General features: G+C 41.4%; 1 pseudogene; it reads left to right on the top strand.

The window, feature by feature from the left end:
* LOC141270693 (uncharacterized) overlaps window positions 1-13,795 on the top strand; it is a 44,429-nt pseudogene that overhangs the window by 26,439 nt on the left and 4,195 nt on the right.

The following is a 13,795-nucleotide window of genomic DNA, read 5'->3' as shown; positions in this document are numbered from 1 at the left end:
CTTGGGGTGTAAAAGGGTTAATTATTTAAAAATCATACAATGTGATTTTCTGTTTTTTCTTTTTAGCTTCTGTTTCTCACAGGTGAAGTGCACCTACGATAAAAATTGCAAACCTCTTCATTCTTTGAAGATGTGAAAACTTGCTAAATCGACAGGGTATCAAATACTCCTTTTCCCCACTGTATAGAAGATGTCTTCTCTCTGTCTTCACCAAGAATGGAGAATCTTCTCTTGCTAAAACTGTGATATTTAGTTTTCACTTAGAAACTTTTTTAGACTTTTTCCACAACCCTCATTAGTGCGATCATACAACATACAAGCCTCTGATTGCTCCGGTGATGCACTGTACTACTGTAGTGCGGTGTATTATCCCTCCTGTCAGTGTAATACTAATAGCCCCATACACATTAGATAACTGTTGGCCGGACAATCGTTTGATATCTATTTCTCCCAACTTCCCCTACACAAAAAACTGTTCTACTCAGCCGATGCATTTATCATATAAGGTCCACCATGTGTCTCATGCTGCTTGTATGGTGTTTTAGAAGCGATGCTGGTGACAACTGTATTTTGGAACATTTTAACACCTGTTTATCTCCGGTGTTTTTCATGCAATGCCATTCCATTCACACTGAACATTCCTTTAACACTCGTAAAAAAAACGTAAAAAAATAATTATGAAATAATAATAAATATCTAATATTATAGCATGGGCTTTTAATTACAACCAGTAAAAAAAAAAAATTATGTCCAGTTCACAGAGGTTGGAGCTTTCCTTACTCTGTACAGGACTCTACGTCTACTTTAGCTAACACTCGTAACACAGTTTCAAAATGTTTTCACTGCTTGAAACTGCAATTTCAACACACAATTTGAAAATATATATTAAGCCATACCTGTTTCTACCATAAAAACAAATGTGGTATATTGCTTTATTAATATATATTATATATATTTTTACATTTTAAGCTTGTGACTGTATTACCCGTAAATATGGAATGGCCCTTAAGGAAATCTAAGATGAAAATCCCAGAAAAACACATATCCATAATACAAAACTATAAAACTCTACATCTAGATTTTGACATCAAATAACTCCTGTCCACTGTGTTCTTGCAGACAGCTCTTATAAATGTCTCTAACTTTTATGTAAGTATTAGATATGAGACAAAACACGATAAAAAATTACAGTCAGGGAAGATGGGAAACATTCATACAGGCGGCCGACGGGAGTGTAGTCAGTGACAGACTCTGAATAAATATTTTTAGAGCCACAGTAGAAAATTAAGATATCATCCTCATCATGAAGTAGCGTATTTTTTGGAGTATAAGATGCACTTTTTTCCTCCAAAATTTTGGAGGAAAGTAGGGCTGTGTTTTATAGTACGAATGTGGCTGTGGATGGTGGGGAGTGGCGGCAGCGTCGGAGGAGCCAGGCACCTTCTACTAAAAGAAAATGAATATTCACTGCTCCCCACCCCATGGGCGTGGAGAGTAGTGAATATTCATGTTCTTTAATAGCGGGCACACATTTCAGCCGGCCGCTGCCGGAGGCGTGGCTGCGGCTCACACTGTGCGCGCTGTTAAGGAGAACAAATAGTCACTGATCCCCACGTCCATAGTCCGGGCATGGGGAGCTGTGACTATTCCACGTCTGAGAGCTCATGGCAGTGTTGTCACATGCTGAGATCAGCTGCTGGCAGCAGAATAGGATGTAGAGGGAAGAATCCTTTTACTTTTTTTTGTGTGCACGGGAATGGGAATGCCATCAGGGCTGTGGAATCGGTAAGCCAAACCTCTGACTCCAACTCCGACTCTTCAGTTTCCATGACGACGACTACAACTCCGACTCCCTCATACATGGCTCATGTTTAAGTGATAAATTTACTGTAGCACAGATTCATCTCAGCTAAAAGTCTAGACCCTTAGATCAGGAATAGAACAGACTTTTATGCAACATTTCAAAACTTTCCCAAATTCTTATGAAAAAATATTCCCCACAAGCTGCATTGAATTACTGTATCCAATTTATTATATATTTTAGGAGTTGGAGTCGTTCTATATTATACCGACTCCAACTCCACCAAAATGGACTCTGACTCCACGACTCAGACTCCACAGCCCTGGATGCCATGCATACCAGGCTGGTGGTGCCATGCATACCATGATGGGGATGCAATGCATACCAGAAGGAGGGTGCCATGCATACTAGGATGGGGATGGGGGCATATATATACCAGGATGGGGGATATAGATACAGAATTGGGGGACATTACCCCTATAACAGTGTCAGCAGCAGACCACCTCCCCCATAACCATGCATCATGACCACATTTTTTGCTTTCATTTTTTTTCTATTTTCCTCCTCTAAAATCCAGGTGCGTCTTATAGTCCGAAAAATACGGTAGATATTTCTCATGTCACATGTAATGAATATCTCCTGCAGTATTGCTAGTGCCAATTCTAGTGTCGGTAAATGAGACGAGAATTAGTGTTATGGAAGATGAGTATATGAGAAACGTATTCAGCTGAAGTGTCCGAGGAAGAAACTGCTTGTTATCCTAAAATATATAGGATTTATTAGTAGATGAAAAGAAGAAAACTAAATGCTGTAAAATAATAAATCCCCTCATATGTTTCCATTATTATCTACAGTAATTGTATTATTACTTTGGATCCTTTATGATGTTACATCATCATCTTCTTCCCATTCAGGTCCCTACAATATCGGATCCTCACAGTGGAAATCTCTACAAGAGGATTTTTCAGATTTACCCGTCAAGGATGGATAGGAACAGGGACAAGCTGGCTGGGAGGATATTACATCTCACCCTAGAGATCCTCTTCCGCCTTACTGGAGAGGTGAGAGATTCTGATGACGTCTCATTACATCATTCTTATCTATGGGAATAACAGATGGACAGAACTGGAGAGGTGAGGACTCTGGAAATGTCTGTAGTGAGATTTATTAATGTGTCTCTCCATAACCAGGATTACACAGTAGTGAAGAAGACCTCTAGCGAGCGCTGTCAGGACCCTGTGTCTGAGGGATGGAAAAGACTCCTGATCCCAATCACGGGGCCTCCACCTCACCTCCTGATACATGAGGACATCAATGACCAGAAGATCCTAGAACTCACCTACAAGATGATTGAGCTGCTGACTGGAGAGGTGACACTGCTGGAAATGCTAGGACATTATACAGTACCGCAATGAAGAGATCGGGGGAATGACTGTATCATTGTATGTGACAGGTTCCTATAAAGCGTCAAGACGTCACCGTCTATTTCTCCATGGAGGAGTGGAAGTATTTAGAAGGACACAAGGATGAGTACAGAGATGTGATGATGGAGGATTCGCAGCCTTTCACATCACCAGGTAATAGACAGGACTAAATACACACGGCTGATAATTATCTGTATGTAAAGAATGAATTCAGTCCATGTATGTGTTTCCTCCAGTTCTATCCAGTAAGAGGACAAAACCAGAGAGATGTCCCCGTCCTCTTCTTCCTCAGGATTGTGAACAAGAAGATCCCGATGTTTCCCAGGATCATCAGGTAGATGGAGAGAAGGTGTCATGAGATCTCCCCTATGATGTGTAGACGGTTGTGAAGGTCTTGTGTTCAGTCTTGTTTTATCCACCAGTATTCTATGTTTTATACTTGTGTAATGAGAACGGTGGAGATGGCAGGATTAGATCTAATCATAGATGTGACTTCTCCATCTGTTTGTGACTTTTACAATATTTTTTTCAGGATAAAGATCTGACCCATATTAATACTACAGAGACATATGTGAGGGGTGATGAGCGGTGTGAAGAGGAGATTCCTACATATGACTACCCAGGTGAGTAGTAACCACTAAATGAAGAGAAGTCATTTAGATTCTTCTCAGTCATTGGCTGTTATGATAATAGTGGATCACGGCTGCAATCCAATGGCCAGAGGAGCACGAGTGGGGATCAGCAAGCGGCAGTTCCAGTTCTTGGAATCAGCTCTAGGAATCATAGGGACAAGTGAAGAGGGGAGTGGGAACAGTCTGGGTAAGGCCACAATCACACTTTCAGTATTTCAGTATTTGTAAGACAAAACCAGGAGTAGATAAAAAAATGCATAAGTGGTACACGTGTTTATATTCTTTTTCCTCTGATTGTTCCATTTCTGGTTTTGGCTTAAAAATACTGATGTAAAATACTGAGCAAATACTGAACATGTGAATATGGACTAAGACAGTTCTCAGGAGCTGGAGACTGGAACTAGACTATAGGCTAGATACAATACTCAACCATTGAGTGAGTTCCATGTGGCTATAAGTAGGTCCAAAAACGAAATAAGATGGCTTCCACAGGTTCAACAACTGCCATGCTAGTAAAGGGCAATTGCAGACACACAATAGAAGCCTCTAGTGGTAAGGAGTGGAAATGCAGCACATTAATGATAGTGAATAATAGCAGCCACTAGTGGTCAAGCTGTAGAAAGACTACAAAATTCTGACACCGGCTTTTTTCCTTTATCGGTGGTGTAGTCCGGCCATATTGCAATCATGTGTTCACTATTTTACCGCTAAACCACCACATTCTTCTTCACCCGAAACTGTTCAAGTTACTTCGGACATTGAACGCCTTTCCTCTATAGAGCTTAAAACCTGGAGGATCCACCTACCTCCTTTAATTAGAAGATGCTGACCCTTACCTGCCAGATCTGTAAACTATAGTTGCCCTTGATAAAGACCGGCGAACGGTCCGAAACGTCGTAATCTGGCAGAATAAACTACAAATTTGTACACCCATCAATTTTTACCCTAAAATTCCACTTCATCATTTGCTAACTGGACCCTTGTAGACGCCGTAGAAATGATGATGCTTTGGGGCCTTGTTCTTCACATGGGGATAGTGAAGAAGCCAGAAATTTGTGTTGTATAACACTCCACTGTTCCACATGGCTATACCCCAGACATACTTTGAGGCCATCCACAAATTTTTGCCTTACTACGATAATGCACAACATCCTCCCCGAGATGACCCCAACTTTCCAAAGTTAAGCCGGTCATTGATCACTTCAGCAACAAGTTTGCTGAGGTGTACGTTCCCCAAAGGAACATCTGCGTAGATGAGTCCCTAATATGTTTCAAGGGGAGGCTCAAATTCTGACAATACCTGCCCAGTAAGAGGCCTAGGTACGAAATTAAGGTATACAAGCTGTGTGAGAGTACCTTAGTGTACACCCACAAGTTTAGGCTTTATGAAGGGAAGGACACCCGGATTGAACCCCCTGAATGCCCCCCTGTCCTGAGAGTGAGTTGAAAAATTGTGTGGAATTTTGTGAACCAACTAATGGATCAAGATTATCATGAAGAAGAGGGAAGCTTGGACTACTCCACCCATCTGCTGCACATAATGGGCTAGGAGCGGACATTGTGTCTGCTGTGCTGATTAGCTCCTTTCTCAGACTGCAGTTTACCTTCAGTGAGCGCAGCTAATTATCAGCATCTACATCTCCCTGAGTCTTCTCCTGGCAGCTGAGGCTGATACCAGATAACACTAGCATTCCTGTTGAATGACTCCCAACAGTGAAGTGCCCCCTCACCTGGGATATTCTATGTGCTCCCCAAACTGCCCCACCACATACTCTGCTGCCTCTCCACCTTTGTGTGAGGGTTAACCCTTGCCTCACCCTTTGCATTGAGCTTTTGAGTTATTGCACTGTATTGTATGTCCTGTGCAGGAGAGGTAAGGATTAAGCCCCTCACAGTGCTCCCTGCTGTGATCTGTGACTTATCACAGCCATAGACTGCAATAAAGATCCCCCCCTTTCCTGCCTGTCACCTCCTGCACCATGTGTGATGTGGAACAGGAGTGGGCAAACAACTTTTTTCCAACGCTCCCAATTTATGTATGGCTTGATCAATTGCTAATGCTTGCTGCAATAAAGTTTATTGCAGCAAGCATTATCGGGCTGTATTCACATGACTGTAATTTCGTTCCTAGTGCTTTTCGTGAAAAAAATAAATAAACCTGACTTCACTAGCAGCAATGCTATACAATTAAGCTATTCAGATTACAGTTTTAAAGCCACAGCCCCACTATCAGTATTTGGCCACAGCCCCACTATCAGTATTTGGTCAGCATTCGTTCAGTATTTTTTCTCAGGAGTGGGAGCCAAAACCAGGTGAGGAACAATCAGAGAAAAGGTATAATAGAAACAAGTCACCAATTCTGCATTTATCACCCACTCCGGTTTTGTCTCCCACTCCTGAGAAATAAGATTGACCGAATACTGACCAAATACTGATAGTGGGGCTGTGGCTTAACACAGACCAAATATCTGTGTGAAAAAGATTAAAGCATGCATCGTTCTCTTCTATGTGTCGGATAACACTCACCTATTGAAATCTACGAGTGTGCAAAAAAAAAAAAAATTGTATCACATATGAATCATCCGTATGGCATCTGATTTTTACAGAGACATTTCCATTACAAACATAGGAAACTGTATTCGTTCTTGTAAATTTTATTCTTTTCTGGTATATAAAAATGGATGACAATACAGATGATAAAAATAGTCTGTTTTTCTGGATGACAATCATATGATTTTTTTTATACTCTCGTATAAACGTAATCATATAATTACCTGCTTTTTATAAAGCGATAAAATTAATATTGTGCCCAATTCAAGGGGCGGTCCAAAACCTAGGAGGAGAACCAGGAGAGAGCGGTGTCTTGAGGCCCTTTAGAGCGGAGCATAGAGAGGAGGAGCTGGTGATCCACAGTGTCAAAAGCGGCAGTGAGATCCAGGTGAAACAGCATGGAGTAGTGACCATTTGATTTAGCTGTTAGTAGATCATTAGAGACTTTAGTGAGGGTAGTTTCAGTAGAGTGTGAGGAGCAGAAACCGGATTGTAAAGGGGACCAAGCGTTCCAGGAGTTTAGAGATGAAGGGAAGATGAGAGACCTGTCTGTAGTTAGTAGTTAGGCTTTTTAAATAAAGGGGTTATGATGGCATGTTTGAATGAAGAGGGAAAGATACCCGAAGAAAGAAAGAGGTTAAATATTTTAGTTAGGTGGGTAGTAACAGCTGGGGAAAGGAATTGAAGGAGATGTGAGGGAATAGGGTCACTTGCAGGTAGTAGGGCGAGAAGAAGCGAGGAGTTTGGTCACTTCTTCTGTGACCAGCTCAAAGATGGAAAGTGAACTTGAAGTACAGGAGGGAAGGGGATCCAGACTTTGAGGGGATTGTGCAAAAATGTCTTGATAGATATGACTGATTTTTTGTAGGAACCAATACCTCCACCTTGTCTGCTCTCAGGTCTGGGGGTATGTGAAAATTGTAGCCCCTTCACAGAGCTGTGGAGTCGGAGTCGGTGTCCATTTTGGTGAAGTCGGTTTAAAATGAACCGACTCAGACTCCTAAAATATATAATAAATTGGGTACAGTTGTGCAATGCAGTTTGTGGGGAATATTTTTTAATAAGAATTTAGGAAAGTTATGAAATGTTCTATAAATGTCTGTCCTATTCCTGATTTAAGGGTCTAGACTTTTAGCTGAGATTAATCTGTGCTACAGTAAATTCATCACTTAAACATGAGCCATGTATGAGGGAGTCGTTGTCATGGAAATTGAGGAGTCGAAGGTATGAGAGAGCAGCTGCGGCAGTTGTGTCACACTGCTGGATCCATGTCTCAGTGATAGCCAGAAGGTTAAGGGAATTTGAAAGGAAGAAATCTTGGATGTAGAAGAGTTTATTGCGGGCTGAGTGCGAGTTCCAAAGAGCACAGTTAAAAGAGACAGGAGAAGGCAAGCAATGAATGTTTATAAGATTGGCAGGGCTTCTGTGTGCAGCAGGATGAGAGTTATGTATACTAGTGTGTGGAGGCCCAGGGTTGGGAGAGATGTCGCCAGCAACTAAGAGGAGGAGATAGAAGAGAAAGAATAGGTGCTTCAATGATTTATGTGAGCTTTTTGTGTGCTGTATGGTGGTAGTGGATGGTTTGGAGTGATTGAGAAAAGTCAGTAAGGCCTCAGTGTTGTACAACAAAGAGGGACTGATGTAAAGAGACTGTGTTGAATATGTCAAAGGGCGGTAGAGATGAAAGGAAACAGCAGTTAGGACATACAGTGGGTATGGAAAGTATTCAGACCCCTTTAAACTTTTCACTTTTTGTTTCATTGCAGCCATTTGATAAATTCTAAAAAGTTTATTTTTTTCTCATTAAAGTACACTCTGCACCCCACCTTGACTGAAAAAAAACAAAAATGTAGAAATTTTTGCAAATTTATTAAAAAAGAAAAACTGAAATATCACATGGTCATAAGTATTCAGACCCTTTGCTCAGTATTGAGTAGAAGCACCCTTTTGAGCTAGTACAGCCATGAGTCTTTTTGGGAATGATGCAACAAGTTTTTCACACCTGTATTTAGGGATCCTCTGCCTTTCTTCCTTGCAGATCCTCTACAGTTCCGTCAGGTTGGATGGTGAACGTTGGTGGACAGCCATTTCCAGGTCTCTCCAGAGATGCTTAATTGGGTTTAGGTCAGGGCTCTGGCTGGGCCTGTCAAGAATGGTCACAGAGTTGTTCTGAAGCCACTCCTTTGTTATTTTAGCTGTGTGCTTAGGGACATTGTCTTGTTGTAAGGTGAACCTTCGGCCAAGTCTGAGGTCCAGAGCATTCTGGAAGAGGTTTTCATCCAGTATATCTCTGTACTTGGCCGCATTCATGTTTCCTTCAATTGCAACCAGTCGTCCTGTCCCTGCAGCTGAAAAATACCCCATAGCATGATGCTGCCTCCACCATGTTTCACTGTTGGGGTTGTATTGGGCAGGTGATGAGCAGTGCCTGGTTTTCTCCACACATACCGCTTAGAATTATCACCAAAAAGTTCTATCTTCGTCTCATCAGACCAGAGAATCTTATTTCTCATAGTCTGGGGGTCCTTCATGTGTTTTTGAGCAAACTCTATGTGGGCTTTCATATGTCTTGCACTGAGGAGAGGCTTCCGTCGGGCCACTCTGCCATAAAGGTCCGACTGGTGGAGGGCTGCAGTGATTGTTGACTTTGTGGAACTTTCTCCTATCTCCATACTGCATCTCTAGAGCTCAGCCACAGTGATCTTGGGGTTTTTCTTTACCTTTCTCACCAAGGCTCTTCTCCCACAATTGCTCAGTTTGACTGGATGGCCAGGTCTAGGAAGACTTCTGGTGGTCCCTAATGTCTTCCATTTAAGGATTATGGAGGCCACTGTGCTCTTAGGAACCTTGAGTAATGCAGAAATTCTTTTGTAACCTTGGCCAGATCTGTGCCTTGCCACAATTCTGTCTCTGAGCTCCTTGGGCAGTTCCTTTGAGCTCATGATTCTCATTTGGTCTGATATGCATTGTGAGCTGTGAGGGCTTATATAGACAGGTGTGTGCCTTTCCAAATCAAGTCCTATCAGTTTAATTAAACAAAGCTGGACTCCAATGAAGGAGTAGAACCATCTCAAGGAGGATTACAAGGAAATGGATAGCATGTGATTTAAATATGAGTGTCTGAGTTAAGGGTCTGAATACTTATGACCATGTGATATTTCTTTTTTAATAAATTTGCAAAAATTTCTACATTTCTGGTTTTTTTTCAGTCAAGATGGGGTGCAGAGTGTACTTTAATGAGAAAAAAAATGAACTTTTTAGAATTTACCAAATGGCTGTAATGAAACAAAGAGTGAAAAATTTAAAGGGGAGTGAATACTTTCTGTACCCACTGTAAATGAAGCAAAGAGAAATGGAAATTAGATGTTGCAGTGCAACTGAACAAGTAGCATGTTTGTTTGAATATCTGGCATAGCTGACCCGTCTCCTGCTCTGTCCTCTTGCCATGTTTATCTGACGAGACACCTTGAATATTTTGGACATAAAATCAATTTCACAAGTGTCACAGCGCACGTATTCTCTTTAAGCCAGATCTGGATATATTGGAAGTGTATGCTGGGATGTAGTACCAGTTTGCCTTCTTGAATAAGCAATTAGCAAGAGACCGCAGCAGGCATTACTATGCAAGACATTCAAACATCCACGCTGGGCAGATAGACCACAAATTATCAAGTGAAATAAAACAGAAAAGAAGTAAAGCAAGCACCTTAGTGAATAATCTTTCCTGTCACTTCTGGGACATTTCCGGGATATTTCCATTATCTACTTTGGAAACTGCTACTTAGGATAACTGCTCAGAGATCATGCCCTCTGACTTTATACCTCTTAACTAATTACACATAAAAGAAGCCAGGTGTGAATAGAAGGGAGGAGGCACAGGGAGACAGGTAAGAATTAAACAAATGGGGTAACTTAGAGAAGTTTTCTACCAACACAGCAGGGAATTTAATAGGATGAAAACATACCAGCAATACAGACACACAGTTTTGAATGGGATGTTCAATGAATATGCAGGGTATTGCAGGATGAAAACATACCTGTGAATGAAACAGATAGACTGTTAGATCAGAAGTGATGGCAACACTGAAGAATTTATAACATGAGACTACATTTCTGGATTTCCATGGATATTTCCGTTAGCTACTTTGGAAACTGCTACTTAGGATAACTGCTCAGGGACTCCCTGTGTGAGTATTCCAAACAAAATGCCATTGGAGGTTAAAAAAAAGACAGGAAGTCAGACAGGAGAGGGTACAATAGGGAATTGTCAAGTGAATTATATTAGAAAAGGAGATTAGAAAATTACATTAATTAGATAGACGTTTAGTATGAAATTCACCTTTTGGTTTCGGACTGCCCCTTTAAGTTCAGCCGACTGGTTCGGCCCTTCACAGCAGTGCCAGTTTCTCATATGGCCCCTTGGAAAAATTAATTGCCCACCCCTGCTCTACACAGATCCACAAACCACACTGTATACTGGGGTACAACAAGTACATGGGGGGAATTGAGCTCTCTGATCAAGTCCTCCAGCCATACAGTGCCTTGAGAAAGGCCAAGGTGTTGCACAAAAAGTGCACAACACTTTCGTGCAAGCCACACTGGTACGTACCTTCAGTTCCAGGAGATAGTGATCAAGGCCCTAATATTTGAAAGTCGGGAAGAAGCAGGCCCCAGTACTTCCGAAACTGAACGTACCCGTGTTGTACCAGGGCAACATTTTCCCATTGAGGTCCCTCAAACTGCAAAGAAAGAAAGGTCGCAAAAAAGGGACAAACTGTGTTACAGAAAGTTGATACGAAAGGACACCATTATTCAGTGTGACACCTGCCGTGATAAACCTGGTCTGTGTATGAAAGACTGTTTCAGAGTCAACCACTCATCCATGGACTACTAAATTTATTTCTGACTTGCACAATTCACATATGCCAACCTGATGCACACTACACAACTCGCGTATGCCAACCTGATGCACGCTACACAACTCGCGTATGCCAACCTGATGCACGCTACACAACTCGCGTATGCCAACGTGATGCATGCTACACAACTCGCGTATGCCAACTGACGCACTTTACACAACTCGCGTATGCCAACCTAATGCACTCTACACAACTTACGTATGCCATCTCAATTCATGCCAGTAAAACACTAGATCAATTCCAATATAGGGTCAATTGTGGGGGGTTTCCACTGTTTAGGCACATCAGGGGCTCTACAAACGCGAGATGACGCTCGCAGACCATTCCATCAAAGTTTGCATTCCAAACGTCACTCCTTCATTTCTTACCCGTTTTACGCCCAAACAATAGTTTTCCCCCACATATGGGATATCGGCATACTCTGGAGAAATTGCACAACAATTTTGGGGGGCCATTTTCTCCTATTACCTGTGGAAAAATAAAACATTTGGGGCTAAAAGAACATTTTTGTGGAAAAATTCGATATTTTTTTTTTCACTGCTCAATGCTATAAATTTCTGTAAAGCACCTGTGGATTCAAGGTGCTCACCACACATCTGGATAAACTCCTTAAGAGGGGTCTAGTTTGCAAAATGTGGGCACTTATGGGGGTTTTCCACTGTTTAGGCACATTAGGGGCTCTTCAAACACAACATGGCGTCCACTCTCTCGATTCCAGCCAATTTTGCATTCAAAATGTCAAACGGTGCTCCTTTTCCTCCTGAGCCCTGCTGTGCGCCCAAACAGTAGTTTTCCACCACATATGGGGTATTGATGTACTCAGGAGAAATTGCACAACAATTTTTGTGGTTCATTTTCTCTTGTTATCCTACTGAAATTAAAAAATATAAGGCTAAAACAACATTTTTGTGGAAAAAAGTAAAATGGTAATTTTCACCTTCCACATTGCTTTAATTCCGGTGAAGCACAGGAAGGGTCAATAAACTTCTTGAATGTGGTTTTGAGCACTTTGAGGGGTGCAGTTTTTAGAATGGTGTCACTTTTGGATATTTTCTCTCACATAGGCCCTTCAAAGTCACTTCAAATGTGATGTTGTCCCTAAAAAATGGATTTGTAAATTTTGTTGGAAAAATGAGAAATCCCAGGTCAACTTTTAACCCTTCTAACTTATTTACAAAAAAAATATGTTTCAAAAATTGTGCTGTTGTAAAGTAGACATGTGAAAAATGTTATTTATAACTATTTTGTATGACATAACTCTCTGGTTTAAGGGCAAAAAAAAAATATTTGAAAATTGTGAAATTTTTGCCAAATTTCCTATATTTTCACAAATAAATGCAAGTCATATCGAACAAATTTTACCACTTTCATGAAGCACAATATGTCACTAAAAAACATTCTCAGAATCAGTGGGATCCGTTGAAGCATTCCAGAGTTATTACCACATAAATTTACACTGGTCAGAATTGTAAAATTTGATCTGGTACTCTGGGTGAAGCGGTTAATATTTTTTGCATTTATTTTTGAAAATACCTGAAAATTGCCAAATAATTTGGAAAGATTTGTCATTTTTGAACTTTAAATTTGTATGCGCCTACACCACACAAAATAGTTAATAAATATCATTTACTGTATTTGTACTTCAGGTCGGTAAGCATTTTTCCAACATCACGTTTTATATTTTTCAACATTTTTATTTTTTTCAGATGATAAAAGACTTAAAAGTTTTTATATGTTCACTTAAATTTACAAAAGCTTGCGGGTAACAAATCACTTTTGAAATTACCGTATTTTTCGGACTATAAGACGCATCGGACCATAAGACGCACCTAGGTTTTAGAGGAGGAAAATAGAAAAAAAAATGTAAGCAAAAAGTGTTGTCACGATGTACTGTTAAGGGGGAGCGGGTCTGCTGCTGACACTGGAATAGGGGTAATGTCCCCCAATTCTGGTAATATCCCCCATCCTGGTAGATATGCCCCCTCTTCCTATTATACGTTGCTCCCATCCCCATACTGATATGCATGGCACCCCGCATCCTTAGCCTGGTATGCATGGCACCCCTCATCCCTATCCTGGTATGCATGGCACCCCTCATCCCTATCCTGTTATGCATGGCACCCCTCATCCCTATCCTGGTATGTATGGCACCCCTCATCCCTATCCTGGTATGTATGGCACCCCTCATCCCTATCCTGGTATGCATGGCACCCCTCATCCCTATCCTGGTATGCATGGCACCCCTCATCACTATCCTGGTATGCATGGCACCCCTCATCCCTATCCTGGTATGCATGGCACCCCTCATCCCTATCCTGGTATGCATGGCACCCCTCATCCTTATCCTGGTATGCATGGCACCCTTCATCCTTATCCTGGTATGCATGGCATCCCTCATCCTTACCCTGGTATGTATGGCCCCGTCATACTTATCCTGGTATGTATGGCCCCTCATCTTTATCCTGTTAT

Source organism: Phyllobates terribilis, unplaced genomic scaffold (assembly GCF_046119375.1).
Source record: "Phyllobates terribilis strain yellow unplaced genomic scaffold, ASM4611937v1 Scaffold_5__5_contigs__length_657084704, whole genome shotgun sequence".
NCBI lineage: Eukaryota > Metazoa > Chordata > Amphibia > Anura > Dendrobatidae > Phyllobates > Phyllobates terribilis.
This window is presented reverse-complemented; position numbering and strand designations above follow the sequence as displayed.